The following is a 14,026-nucleotide window of genomic DNA, read 5'->3' as shown; positions in this document are numbered from 1 at the left end:
GGCATCATGGTTGTCCTCAACAGGAACATTTTCCCTTCTTTTACTGAGTACTAAAGCTCTGCTGATGTAATGCTGAAACTCTTTAATGAGACCCTGGCCCAGGTTGCCCAGAGATGTGGAAGTTGCCCATCCCTGGAAGTGTCTCAGGCCAGGTTGGATGGGATGTGGAACAACTTGGGCTGGTGGGAGGTGTCCCTGCCCATGGTAGGGGTGGTTGGAATTAAATGACCTTAAGAATTCCTTCCAACTCAAAGCAGTCAATGGTTCCATGCCAGTTTCTTTGGTCCCAAGGATTCAGGACACAGTGAGGGCTGCCCATGCACAAATGGTATCTACAATCAGGAACAAGGATCCTATGCATGGAAAAGTTTTTGGGGGGAGCTTTCTTTTGGGCACCCAACCTTTTGGGGGTAGGGGAAGCATCATTTGGCCACAACAACCCCATGCAGCGCTACAGGCTGGGCACAGAGTGGCTGGAGAGCAGCCAGGCAGAAAGGGAACTGGGAGTCTGGATTGCCAGGAAGCTGAACATGAGCCAGCAGTGTGCCCAGGTGGCCAAGAAAGCCAATGGCATCCTGGCCTGGATCAGGAACAGCATGGCCAGCAGGTCCAGGGAAGGGATTCTGCCCTTGTACTCAGCCCTGGTGAGGCCACAGCTTGAGTCCTGTGTCCAGTTCTGGGCCCCTCAGTTCAGGAAGGAGATTGAGGTGCTGGAGCAGGTCCAAAGGAGGGCAACCAAGCTGGTGAAGGGACTCGAGCACAGACCCTATGAGGAGAAGCTGAGGGAGCTGGGGGTGTTCAGCCTGGAGAAGAGGAGGCTCAGGGGAGACCTCATCACTCTCTACAACTCCCTGAAAGGAGGTTGTAACCGGGTGGACGTTGGGCTCTTTTGCCAGACGACTTTCAACAAGACAAGAGGGCAGGGTCTCAAGTTGTGCCAGGGGAGGTTTAGGTTGGATATTAGAAAGAATTTCTTTACGGAGAGAGTGATCAGCCATTGGAATGGGCTGCCCAGGGAAGTAGTGGATTCTCCGTGTCTGGAGATATTTCAAAAGAGACTGGATGTGGCACTCAGTGCCATGGTCTAGCAACCGCAACGGTGGTTCAAGGGTTGGACTTGATGATCTCTGAGGTCCCTTCCAACCCAGCCAATTCTATGATTCTATGATTCTATCACAGCCCCATGAGACTCCATCTCTCACCCACCACTGACATCCCTGGTGAGGGGGTTTTGTGCCCATTCTGCTGAGTTTCTTGCACCTGCAGCTGCATTTTGGCAGGGAAACCAGCAAGCTCACATGAGCAGAAGGTTCTTGCTCTCCTCTGGATGTCTGGGTGCACAATTTCCCTTGGGTTTAGGATGGAAAAAACCCCAGCAAAATTCCTTGTCCTAATGCAAGCATCACTTCTGCACCGATCTCTATCAACAACCCCCCCCAGAAAACCCAAAAAACCCCAGAGTGGGTTAGATCAGCCACTCTTTTCACCCTGTTTGTTCTAAAGAAGAAGGAAATTAATGCAGAAAGGCATGAAAATCGAGGGGTTTAAGGCAAGTGGTGTTTTCTTTCATGGAATGGTTTGGGTTGGGAAAGACTTTTAAGACTCTGAGGCCCCACCTGGAGTTCTGGGTCCAGTTCTGGAGTCCCCAGCATCAGAAGGACACAGAGCTCCTGGGACATGTCCAGAGGAGGCACTGAAATGCTCAGAGGGTTGGAGCAGCTCCCTGGGAAGCCAGGCTGAGGGATTGGGGTTGTTCAGCCTGGAGAAGAGGAGGCTCCAAGGTGACCTTAGAGCAACCTCCCAATATCTGAAGGGGCTACAAGAAAGCTGGGGGAGGGCTTTGGACATGGGGGTGTAGGGAGAGGACAAGAGAAATGGCTTAAAACTTGGAGAGAGGAGATTTAGGTTGGACATGAGGAAGAAATTCTTTAATTTGAGGGTGGTGAGACCCTGGAACAGGTTTTCCAAGGAAGTTGTGGCTTCCCCATCCCTGGAGGTTTTTAAGTCCAGGTTGGATGGGGCTTGGAGCACCTGGGCTGGTGGGAGGTGTCCCTGCACATTCAGGGGGGTTGGAACTGGATGATCTTTGAAGTCCCTTTCAACCCAAACCATTTGGTGATTCTATTCTATGATTCCTGTTTGGTTTTGTTGAAATTCTCCACATTTTCAACAAAAAAGCAAAAACATGAAGTCTCAGCTTCCAAGTTTTTGAGAAGGAGGAGGAGGAGGAGGAGCGGAGAAGGAGGAGGCAGAGGAGGAGGAGGCAGAGGAGGAGGAGGAGGAGGAGGAGGAGAGGAGGAGGAGGAGAGGAGGAGGAGGAGGAGAGGAGGAGGAGGAGGAGGAAGGCTCATGGCCATCACAAGCTGCTGATCCATCACTGCAGCTCCAACTCCCAAACAGATGCTTTCCTCCTTGGAAAACATGATTTTTCTCTGGATTTGCTGGTAGAGGGGAGGCCCTGGAGTCCTCCCTGCCCACCAGTGACAGATGTGCTCATCTGCTTGTGCTGCTGGTGGCTTTGGGGTGATGAATGGATTTGCCCTGCATGAAATTGCTGGCAGCAGCTCAGCCAATCCATCAGCTGCTCCTTGCTCACCACTTTTTAGCTCCCCAGGTGAGCTTGGTATCCACAGATTTTTCCCCCTAAGGCTCAGAAATCCTGGGGATGGGGACAGGGACAGAGAGAGGAGGAGCTGGGATCTCCAGGGAAGCAGGGAAATCTTAGTGGGGTTCATCCCATGGGTTTCCCCAGGGTTTTGTGTGGGGTTTCAGTGTTTTTAAACAAGTCAGGAAGCATCTTCCCATCAGTATTTGTCACTTCTGGGGTTTAATTTTAAACTCAATTGGCAACTATTCCAGCTCAGAGACTTTTTGGGGTGGCAGAGAGGGATGGTGTGGCTTGGGGGGGAGAGCAGATGGGTCAAGGATCTTGCTGGGGAGCTTCTCCCTGCCTTGAAATCCAAAGAGAGGACCCTGTGGAGCCTGAGGATTCATCTTTGTCACTGGATTTCTGATGGCAACTTGGCTGCTCCTGAGGCATCATCTTGCTTGGTGCTTCCTCTTGTGAAACCTCAGTGCTGGGAGAGGGAAAATCCTCCTTGGGATGATTCTTGGGAATGGATCTGGATGCCAGTGGGGTTGATCTGGATGTGGAATGGGATTTTTTTATTCAAAGGGATGGGGAGGATTGAGGGTGAGGTTGAGAGCTGCTGCCACAGCCAGGAGAAATGTGAAAGAAATCAGTTCCTGATAAATCTGGGCCCCAAAAAGGGTCAGAGAAATGATGGAAGGGATGAAATAACTCCTCTGTGAGTTGTTTTTGTTCACCTTGGAGAAGAAAAGGTTCCAGGGACACCTTCTTGTGGCCTTTCAATACTTGAAGGGGACCTATAGGAAAGATGGGGACAAATTTTTAGGAAGTGATAGGAGAAGGGGTGATGGTTTTTAGCTGAAAGAGGGGACATCCAGAGGTCTTTTCTTCAAAGAAGAAATTTTTTACACTGAGGGTGGTGACACCCTGGCCCAGGTGGCCCAGAGAGGTGGTGGATGCCCCATCCCTGGGAACATCCAGGTTGGACAGGGATCTGAACAACCTGATCGAATTGAAGATGTCCCTGCTCACTCAGGATGAAATAACCTTTAAAGATCCTTCCCAACCCAAACCATTTGATGATTCAATAAATTCTGGATGCCCAAAAACCCCCCAGCCAGGCCTTGAGGATATTTTAAATGCCTCCATGAAGAGGATGCACTAGGTCACTCCCATCCTGGTTTTCCCATCTTTCATCCTAAATGTGCATTAAGGATGCTGCCTCAGGGCTGGGAGACTTTTTCTTTCTCACTTGGTACAGTGTAGAGAAACAAGATAAACCAGGTGCCTCGAGTTGCCAAAGAGTGGGTGTGAGTCCACCTGTGCCTGGTTAGGGCAGGCCCCCTATTACCAGGGGGCCAATAAAGGTGGGACACACACCCACAGAGAGAGGCTCAGCTCACTCTGGTGTGAGGCAATGGAGAGGTCAGTAGCTTGTTGAGCCTCAGGAGCAAGAAAGGCTCTTCCTGCCACATTTGGTGGAGGATGTGGGCAACATACAGATGTCTAAAGAAGCAGCAGTGTGAGGAGCTGGCAATGGGAACATTCTCCCTGATTTGAAAAAGTGCCTGGGCTAACACTCTCCCTGAAAGGTATGACCAGCAAGCTCTTTGGATTGGAAACCCCTGAGCAGAGGGAAGCCAAGATAAGGATTCTCTCTTTGGAAACCCCTGAGCAGAGGGAAGCCAGGAGGATGGAATCCCATGAGGAAGGGTTAAATCCCATGTATGGAATCCCATGAGGAAGGGTTAAATCCCGTGTATGGAATCCCATGAGGAACCAGCAAGCTCTTTGGAAACCCCTGAGCAGAGGGAAGCCAAGATAAGGATTCTCTCTCTGGAAACCCCTGAGCAGAGGGAAGCCAAGAGAAGAGCAGATACAGGAGGGAGAAGAAGAACTCAAGTCGGAAAGGCAGAGACTTTGTGAAAAGTGTATGTTTGTAAGCTAGGGTTAAATCACGTAAGCTATAAGTGTAAGGGAAAAAAAAAGGGGGGGGGGAAAAGAGAAACAAGATGAACCAGGTGCCTCGAGTTGCCAAAGAGGGGGTGTGAGTCCACCTGTGCCTGGTTAGGGCAGGCCCACTATTACCAGGGGGCCAATAAAGGTGGGACACACACCCACAAGGAGGGAGCTCACTCTGGTGCAAGGCAATGGAGAGACCAGCAGCTCATCGAGCCTCAGGAGCAAGAAAGGCTCCTTTCTGCAACAGTACAGCAGAAAAAAAAAGAACAAAGAAAGAGCAAAGAAATGGCAAGAGGAAAGTTCTCATGGACCTCCTGGTAGGACTTTTTGCATGGGGGTGTAGTGAGAGGACAAGGGGAAAAGGTTTCAAACTTGAAGAGGGGAGATTTAGGTTGGACATTTGGAAAAAAAAATCTTTAATTTGAAGGTTGGGAGACCCTGGCCCAGGTTGCCCAAGGGATCTGTGGCTGCCCCATGCCTGGAAGTGTTGAAGTCCAGGTTGGATTTGGCCTTGAGCATCCTGGGCTGGTGGGAGGTGTAGAGGAGGTGGAACTGGGGGATCTTTAAGGCCCCTTCCAACCCAACCCATTTTATGATGATTTTATACTCAGTTTTTAGCTCTGGATACAAAGAGCCAGAGGAACAGCAAGAGCACAGGCTTGGGCAGGGTAATGGATGGGAAAAGCTGGTTCACTGAGAGGGGAAAAAAAAAAAAGAAAGGAAAAAAATCAATGGGCAGGATTGAGATGACATCATGGCACCATTATTATATCATCAGCCTCACACTGCTGATTTATCACTTGGCTGATAAATAAATCTTCTTCCTCACTCGTTGGCCTCAGCTCAGCATCTCCTGCCCTACTCAGGCTACCAGAGCTCTCAGAAAGCAGCTTTTGGGTTAAAAAGAAGAGGCTGAGGTCACCATGGGCCCTGTGACATCCCCCCTGGAGTCTTCATCCTCTGAATGTATCCCCAGAAGGGTTTGGGGCAGATGGGGATGGTGGAATTAGAAGATTGATATGGATGGAAAAGACCTCGAAGATCCAACCATCAACATCCCCCCAATAAAATAAAAAATAAAATAAAAAATAAAATAAAAAATAAAATAAAAAATAAAATAAAAAATAAAATAAAAAATAAAATAAAAAATAAAATAAAATAAAACACAGTATGTATCTATATCACCAGGCCCACTAGAGCATGTCCTGAAGTGTCTGATCTCCATGGTTTTTCAATCCCTCCAGGGATGGTGACTCCACCATCTCCCTGGGCAGCCCATTCCAATGTCCAACTACCCTCTCAGTAAAGAAATACTTCCTAATATTTAGTTTAAACCTCCCCTGGTGCAACTCCAGGCCATTTCCTCTGGTTCTATCCTTATTTACTTGAAGAAGAGCCCAGCACCCACCTCCCTACAACCTCCTTTCAGACAGCAGTAGAGGTGAAGTTCTCCTCTCAGCTTTCTCCTCTCCAAACTAAATACACCCAGTTCCCTCTCTGAGTTTTTTTAAGTCAAAAACCTCCTTCCAAATCCTCTGATGCATCAGCTGTCCTGGTACCAGGGGTCATAATTCACTTTTTAACTGTCTCCTTCCCAAGTTCCTTTCCCACCTTTTTTCTGTCGTGTTTTAGACTCATAAAATCACCAAATAGTTTGAGGAGCTGGAAGATCATCCAATTCCAACCCCCCTGACATGGCCAGGGACACCTCCCACCAGTCCAGGATGCTCCAAGCCCCATTCCACTTGGCTTTGAACCCTTTGGGCAGCCCCAGCTTCTCTGCCCCACCCTTTTTTTTTAATTATTATTATTGATGGAGATACCATCAGAACAGCCCAAATCCTGCAGCTTCTCAGTGTCAATAGGAAAGGGGAAAAGCCCCAGTGAAGATGCAGGGAAGGGACACGGGACACCTCCCACCAGCCCAGGATGCTGCAAGCCCCATCCCACCATCCCCATACCCCATCCCCACCAACCCCATCCCATCAGAACAGCCCAAATCCTGCAGCTTCTCAGTGTCAATAGGAAAGGGAAAAAGTCCCAGTGAAAATGCAGGGACATGGGACACCTCCCACCAGCCCAGGATGCTCCAAGCCCCATCCCACTTGGCTTTGAACCCTTCTAAGATGGGGCAGCCACAGCTTCTCTGCCCAACCCTTTTATTTTAAATTATTATTATTGATGGAGATACCATCAGAACAGCCCAAATCCTGCAGCTTCTCAGTGTCAATAGGAAAGGGGAAAAGCCCCAGTGAAAGATTGCAGGGAAGGGACACGGGACACCTCCCCACCAGCCCAGGAATGCTGCAAGCCCCATCCCACCATTCCCATTACCCCATCCCCACCAACCCATCCCATCAGAACAGCCCAAATCCTGCAGCTTCTCAGTGTGAATAGGAAAGGGAAAAAGCCCCAGTGAAGATGCAGGGCCAGGGACACCTCCCACCAGCCCAGGATGCTCCAAGCCCCATCCCACTTGGCTTTGAACCCTTCTCAGGATGGGGCAGCCCCAGCTTCTCTGCCCAACCCTTTTTTTTTAATTATTATTATTGATGGAGATACCATCAGAACAGCCCAAATCCTGCAGCTTCTCAGTGTGAATAGGAAAGGGAAAAAGCCCCAGTGAAGATGCAGGGCAGGGACACCGGCCCAGGATGCTCCAAGCCCCATCCCACCATCCCCATACCCCATCCCCACCAACCCCATCCCATCCGAACAGCCCAAATCCTGCAGCTTCTCAGTGTGAATAGGAAAGGGAAAAAGCCCCAGTGAAGATGCAGGGCAGGGACACCTCCCACCAGCCCAGGATGCTCCAAGCCCCATCCCACCATCCCCATACCCCATCCCCACCAATCCCATCCCATCAGAACAGCCCAAATCCTGCAGCTTCTCAGTGTCAATAGGAAAGGGAAAAAGCCCCAGTGAAGATGCAGGGCCAGGGACACCTCCCACCAGCCCAGGATGCTCCAAGCCCCATCCCACCATCCCCATACCCCATCCCCACCAACCCCATCCCATCAGAACAGCCCAAATCCTGCAGCTTCTCAGTGTCAATAGGAAAGGGGAAAAGCCCCAGTGAAGATGCAGGGCAGGGACACCTCCCACCAGCCCAGGATGCTGCAAGCCCCATCCCACCATCCCCATACCCCATCCCCACCAACCCCATCCCATCAGAACAGCCCAAATCCTGCAGCTTCTCAGTGTCAATAGGAAAGGGAAAAAGTCCCAGTGAAAATGCAGGGATATGGGACACCTCCCACCAGCCCAGGATGCTCCAAGCCCCATCCCACTTGGCTTTGAACCCTTCTAAGATGGGGCAGCCACAGCTTCTCTGCCCAACCCTTTTATTTTAAATTATTATTATTGATGGAGATACCATCAGAACAGCCCAAATCCTGCAGCTTCTCAGTGTCAATAGGAAAGGGGAAAAGCCCCAGTGAAGATGCAGGGAAGGGACACGGGACACCTCCCACCAGCCCAGGATGCTGCAAGCCCCATCCCACCATCCCCATACCCCATCCCCACCAACCCCATCCCATCAGAACAGCCCAAATCCTGCAGCTTCTCAGTGTCAATAGGAAAGGGGAAAAGCCCCAGTGAAGATGCAGGGAAGGGACACCTCCCACCAGCCCAGGATGCTCCAAGCCCCATCCCACCATCCCCATACCCCATCCCCACCAACCCCATCCCATCAGAACAGCCCAAATCCTGCAGCTTCTCAGTGTCAATAGGAAAGGGGAAAAGCCCCAGTGAAGATGCAGGGCCAGGGACACCTCCCACCAGCCCAGGATGCTCCAAGCCCCATCCCACTTGGCTTTGAACCCTTCTAAGATGGGGCAGCCACAGCTTCTCTGCCCAACCTTTTATATTAAATTATTATTATTGATGGAGATACCATCAGAACAGCCCAAATCCTGCAGCTTCTCAGTGTCAATAGGAAAGGGGAAAAGCCCCAGTGAAGATGCAGGGAAGGGACACGGGACACCTCCCACCAGCCCAGGATGCTGCAAGCCCCATCCCACCATCCCCATACCCCATCCCCACCAATCCCATCCCATCAGAACAGCCCAAATCCTGCAGCTTCTCAGTGTCAATAGGAAAGGGAAAAAGCCCCAGTGAAGATGCCACCTTCAGCTCCACTTTTCTTTTCAATCACAGAAATAATGATGCTGGCCTCAGGCTGATTTAAATAAAAGACAGTTTAAAAAAAAATTAAAAAATTAAAGAGAGTCAGGACAAAATAAACACGCCCCAAATCGGGTAATTAAGGAGCTCAAGTCTCTGTAGAAACATTAGCTTAGGGGTATTACACATGTCTGGCAATTTTTAATGGCTCTTGAAGCAATTTAATATGCACTTTAATATAGCTGGGCTCTCCAGAAGCCAGGGCTTGGGCAGGGAGGTTGATTCCAGCTCAGCAAGGATTAAATGATCTGGGGATCTCCCATAAGCAGCTGAGAAAATGCCCCCTCCCATCCCTCAGCCTGGAGATTAGGAAAGATAAAGGGGGACCAGCAGCCCTCCAGCCCAGCCAGCTGACCCCACATGCCTCAGTTTCCCCTCTCCACTGATCAGATTGCTGCAAGGAAGCAACACGAGGGAGATTTCAGGGTTTGAGGAGGGCCAGGGCAGCTAGACATGAGAAAAGCCAAATTTTCATGAGCAAATCCCCCCCTCTCCCCACATCCCTCCCAGTCCTCCCACCTCCTATTAAGTTTTGAGCTTTGCCAGGCAGGGATTCCCTGGGTTTGCTCAGATCCTGCTGGTGCAGCCACTGCTTTCTCTTTGCTCTTCACTCTCTTGCCTTCTTCACACCCCCAAAAAATAACTGTGGCAATCCTGAAACCCCCCCCTTCCAAAAAAAAAAAACCCCACACAAAACAAAACAAAAACCCCTCAGCCTTTTTTATCCCTGAGCCTTGCCACGAATCCTGAGTTTTTATCCCATCCCCATTGCTCAGCCCTCTGAGGTTCCACCATCTCATCCCACCTGATTCCCTCCCAGCATCCAGATGTGCAGGGCTCAGCATCTGGATATGATGGCTTCACTATCCAGCTGTTCCAGGCTCTGGATCCCCACTCAGAGCTCATGTTCCAGATGTGGTGGACTTGCTATCCAGCTGTGCAGGGCTTCTCAGGCCTGTGTGAAGCTCAGAACCGTCCCATGTACAGCTCAGAATCAGACCTCAGTGCATCCAGATGTTCAGAGCTCAGCATCTGGATGTGGTGGGTTCAGTATCCAGCTGTGCCTGGTTCTGGATCCACGTGCAGAGCTGATGTTTGTCTATTCAGCTGTGCAAGGCTCCAGATCCTCACTCAGAGCTCAGAATAAGACCCAAGTGCATCCAGATGTGCTGACCTCAGCATCTGGATACGGTGGGTTCACTATCCAGCTGTTCCAGGCTCTGGATCCCCACTCAGAGCTCAAGATCCAGATGTGTTGGAATTGCCTACCCAGCTGTGCAAGGCTCCAGATCCCCACTCAGAGCTCATGTTCCAGATGTGGTGGACTTGCTATCCAGCTGTGCAGGGCTTCTCAGGCCTGTGTGAAGCTCAGAACCGTCCCATGTACAGCTCAGAACCAGACCTCAGTGCATCCAGATGTTCAGAGCCCAGCATCTGGATGTGGTGGGTTCAGTATCCAGCTGTGCCTGGTTCTGGATCCACGTGCAGAGCTGATGTTTGTCTATTCAGCTGTGCAAGGCTCCAGATCCTCACTCAGAGCTCAGAATAAGACCCAAGTGCATCCAGATGTGCTGACCTCAGCATCTGGATACGGTGGGTTCACTATCCAGCTGTTCCAGGCTCTGGATCCCCACTCAGAGCTCAAGATCCAACTGTGTTGGAATTGCCTACCCAGCTGTGTAAGGCTCCAGATCCCCACTCAGAGCTCATGTTCCAGATGTGGTGGACTTGCTATCCAGCTGTGCAGGGCTTCTCAGGCCTGTGAGAAGCTCAGAACCGTCCCATGTACAGCTCAGAACCAGACCTCAGTGCATCCAGATGTTCAGAGCTCAGCATCTGGATGTGGTGGGTTCAGTATCCAGCTGTGCCTGGTTCTGGATCCACGTGCAGAGCTGATGTTTGTCTATTCAGCTGTGCAAGGCTCCAGATCCTCACTCAGAGCTCAGAATAAGACCCAAGTGCATCCAGATGTGCTGACCTCAGCATCTGGATACGGTGGGTTCACTATCCAGCTGTTCCAGGCTCTGGATCCCCACTCAGAGCTCAAGATCCAACTGTGTTGGAATTGCCTACCCAGCTGTGTAAGGCTCCAGATCCCCACTCAGAGCTCATGTTCCAGATGTGGTGGACTTGCTATCCAGCTGTGCAGGGCTTCTCAGGCCTGTGAGAAGCTCAGAACCGTCCCATGTACAGCTCAGAACCAGACCTCAGTGCATCCAGATGTTCAGAGCTCAGCATCTGGATATGATGGGTTCACTATCCAGCTGTTCCAGGCTCTCGACCCCCACTCGGAGTTGATGATCCAGATGTGCTGGATGTGACCACCCAGCTGTGCAAGGCTCCAGATCCTCACTCAGAGCTCAGAATAAGACCTAAGTGCATCCAGATGTGCTGACCTCAGCATCTGGATACGGTAGGTTTACTATCCAGCTGTGCCAAGCTCTTTACGTCCGCGTGAGACTCAGCACCAGGCTGTGTACAGCTCAGAACCAGACCTCTGTGCATCCAGATGTGTTGGGATCACTATCCAGCTGTGCCAGGCTCACTGTGCCCATGTGAAACTCAACACCAGCCCACACAAAGTCCAGAACCAGCCATCACAGCATCCAGCTGGGGATCTGGATCCAGATGTGCAGGATTCGCTACCCAGATGTTCCATATTCACTATCCAGCTGTGCAGGGCTCCTCATATCCGTGTTAAGCTCAGCGCCATCCCATGTGCAGCTCAGAATCAGACCTCAGTGCATCCAGGCATGCAGAGCTCAGCATCCAGATGTGCAGGATTCTCTATCCAGCTGTGCCAGGCCCCTCATTTCTGTGTAACACTCAGCACCAACCCATGCAGAGCTCAAAATCAGGCTTGGGTGCATCCAGATGTGCAGAGTTCAGCATGTCCTTGCAGGATCCTGCTTCCAGCTGTGCTGCATTCACTATCCAGCTGTCCCAGGCTCCTCATCCCTCTGTGAGACTCAGCACCCACCCATGCAGAGCTCAAAACCAGGCTTGAGTGCACCCAGATGTGCAGAGCTCATCACCCAGCTGTGCCAAGGCCCTATCCAGATGTGCAAGGCTCCTTATCCCACTGCAGGACAAGCCTGGCACAGCCCAGCATCCAACTGAGCAGCATCCAGATGTGCAGAGCATCAGGACCCAGCATTCCAGCTGGCAGGATTCAACATCTGGCTGGGCAGAGCTGAGCACCAGGTTGCTCTGGGGCATCTGGGGTCAAGGATTTGAACATTTCCCCCAATGCAGGAGCCCCAGGGAGAGGCAGAGAGGATTTCCAGGGGACAGGGAGGATTTCCAGGGAATTCACAGCAGGGATTGACTCCAGGGAAAGGGCAGGGGAAGTTTTGGCAGAAGGGAAATGTTTCATCACTGAGATAACATCAGGCTGAGATCTTTCCTCAGAGAACTTTTTGTTGTTCTTGTTGTTTTTTTTAACATTTCCAATGAGCATTCCCTTGTCTGCAAGATTTAAGCTGAACATGAGCCAGCAGTATGCCCAGGTAGCCAAGAAGGCCAATGGCATCCTGGCCTGGATCAGGAACAGTGTGGCCAGCAGTTCCAGGGAAGGGATTCTGCCCCTGTACTCAGCACTGGTGAGGCCACAGCTCGAGTCCTGTGTCCAGTTCTGGGCCCCTCAGCTCAGGAAGGAGATTGAGGTCCTGGAGCAGGTCCAAAGGAGGCAACTGGGCTGGTGAAGGGACTCGAGCACAGACCCTATGAGGAGAGGCTGAGGGAGCTGGGGGTGTTCAACCTGGAGAAGAGGAGGCTCAGGGGAGACCTCATCACTCTCTCCAACTCCCTGAAAGGAGGTTGGAGCCAGGGGGGTGTTGAGCTCTGCTCCCAAGTAGCTACCAGCAAGACAAGAGGGCATGAGCTTAAGCTCTGCAAGGGTAGGTTTAGGTTGGATATTAGAAAGAATTTCTTTACAGAGAGAGTGATCAAGCATTGGAATGGGCTGCCCAGGGAAGTAGTGGATTCTCCGTGTCTGGAGATATTTCAAAAGAGACTGGATGTGGCACTCAGTGCCATGGGCTGGGAACTGCAGTGGGAGTGGATCAAGGGTTGGACTTGATGATCTCTGAGGTCCCTTCCAACTCAGCCAATTCTATGATTCTATGATTTACCTGCACGTTATGGGAGGGGTGGGATGGGGCAGTTTGATTTTCTTTTAAGAAATCCCTTTTTTCTAAGGATGAGGTGCTGAATGTCAAGGTATTCACTGAAGGACAGGGACCCAGTAGAACAGGTCCAGAGGGGGGACATGAAAATGTCCAAGGGGCTGAAAAACCTCTCCTGTCCCTCTCCTGAGGGAGCTGGGGTTGTGCAGCCTGGAGAAGAGAAGGCTCCAGGGAGACCTCATAGTGACCTTCCAGTATCTGAAGGGGTAATAGAGGAAGGATGGAAAGGGAATGTTTGCAAGGGAGTGGTTGGATGAGGGGAATGGTTTGAAATTAGAGAAGATTTAGGTTGGGTGTGAGGAAAAAGTTCTTCACTGTGAGGGTGGTGGAAAAGAAGGAAAAGGTTGCCCAGGGAGGTGGTTGAGGTCTCATCCCTGGAGATATTCAAGGAGGCTCAGAGCAATCTGATCTGATTGGGGGTGTCCTTACTGCAGGGCGGGGAAGGACTGGATGAGATTTGGAGGTCCCTTCCATCCCAAATCATTCCATGATCCCATGACCCTTTGGAGGTCCCTTCCATCCCAAACCATTCCACGATTCTCTGACCCTTTGGAGGTCCCTTCCAACCCAAACCATTCCATGATCCCATGACTCTTTGGAGGTCCCTTCCAGCCCAAACCATTCTATGATCCCATGACCCTTTGGAGGTCCCTTCCAGCCCAAATTGTTCTATGATCCCATGACCCTGGCTGCAGCACCCACGTGTCTCCTCTTGCCACCTTGAAGCCTCCCCAAGGGTTTAATGAGGGATGTAAGGAAGGCAGAAGGGACCTTTGGGTCCCCACCCAATTGCTACCTGGGTGCTGACAGCTTGGGCCATGGTCCCCAGCTGAGTTGGTGGCCCTAGGTGGCAGATGCCACCACCCTATCCTTCCATGTCCCTGGGGTTTGGCAGCACAAGGTTACGGACTCTCTGCTTTTTAATTAATGTGATTGACTCAGGGAGTGTTGGGAAAGGGGAGGGGCAGAGCTGGGAAATTGTCCCTTTGAGGGACAAACCCGGACAACCTTGTCATCCCCAATTAGTGGGTAATTACCTCAATGAGGGAGATCTTTATTAATCCAATTAATAGAGCGGGTGGCGTGACCCCGGCAGCTCTGC

This window comes from Calypte anna, chromosome 2 (genome assembly GCF_003957555.1).
Source record: "Calypte anna isolate BGI_N300 chromosome 2, bCalAnn1_v1.p, whole genome shotgun sequence".
NCBI lineage: Eukaryota > Metazoa > Chordata > Aves > Apodiformes > Trochilidae > Calypte > Calypte anna.
This window is presented reverse-complemented; position numbering follows the sequence as displayed.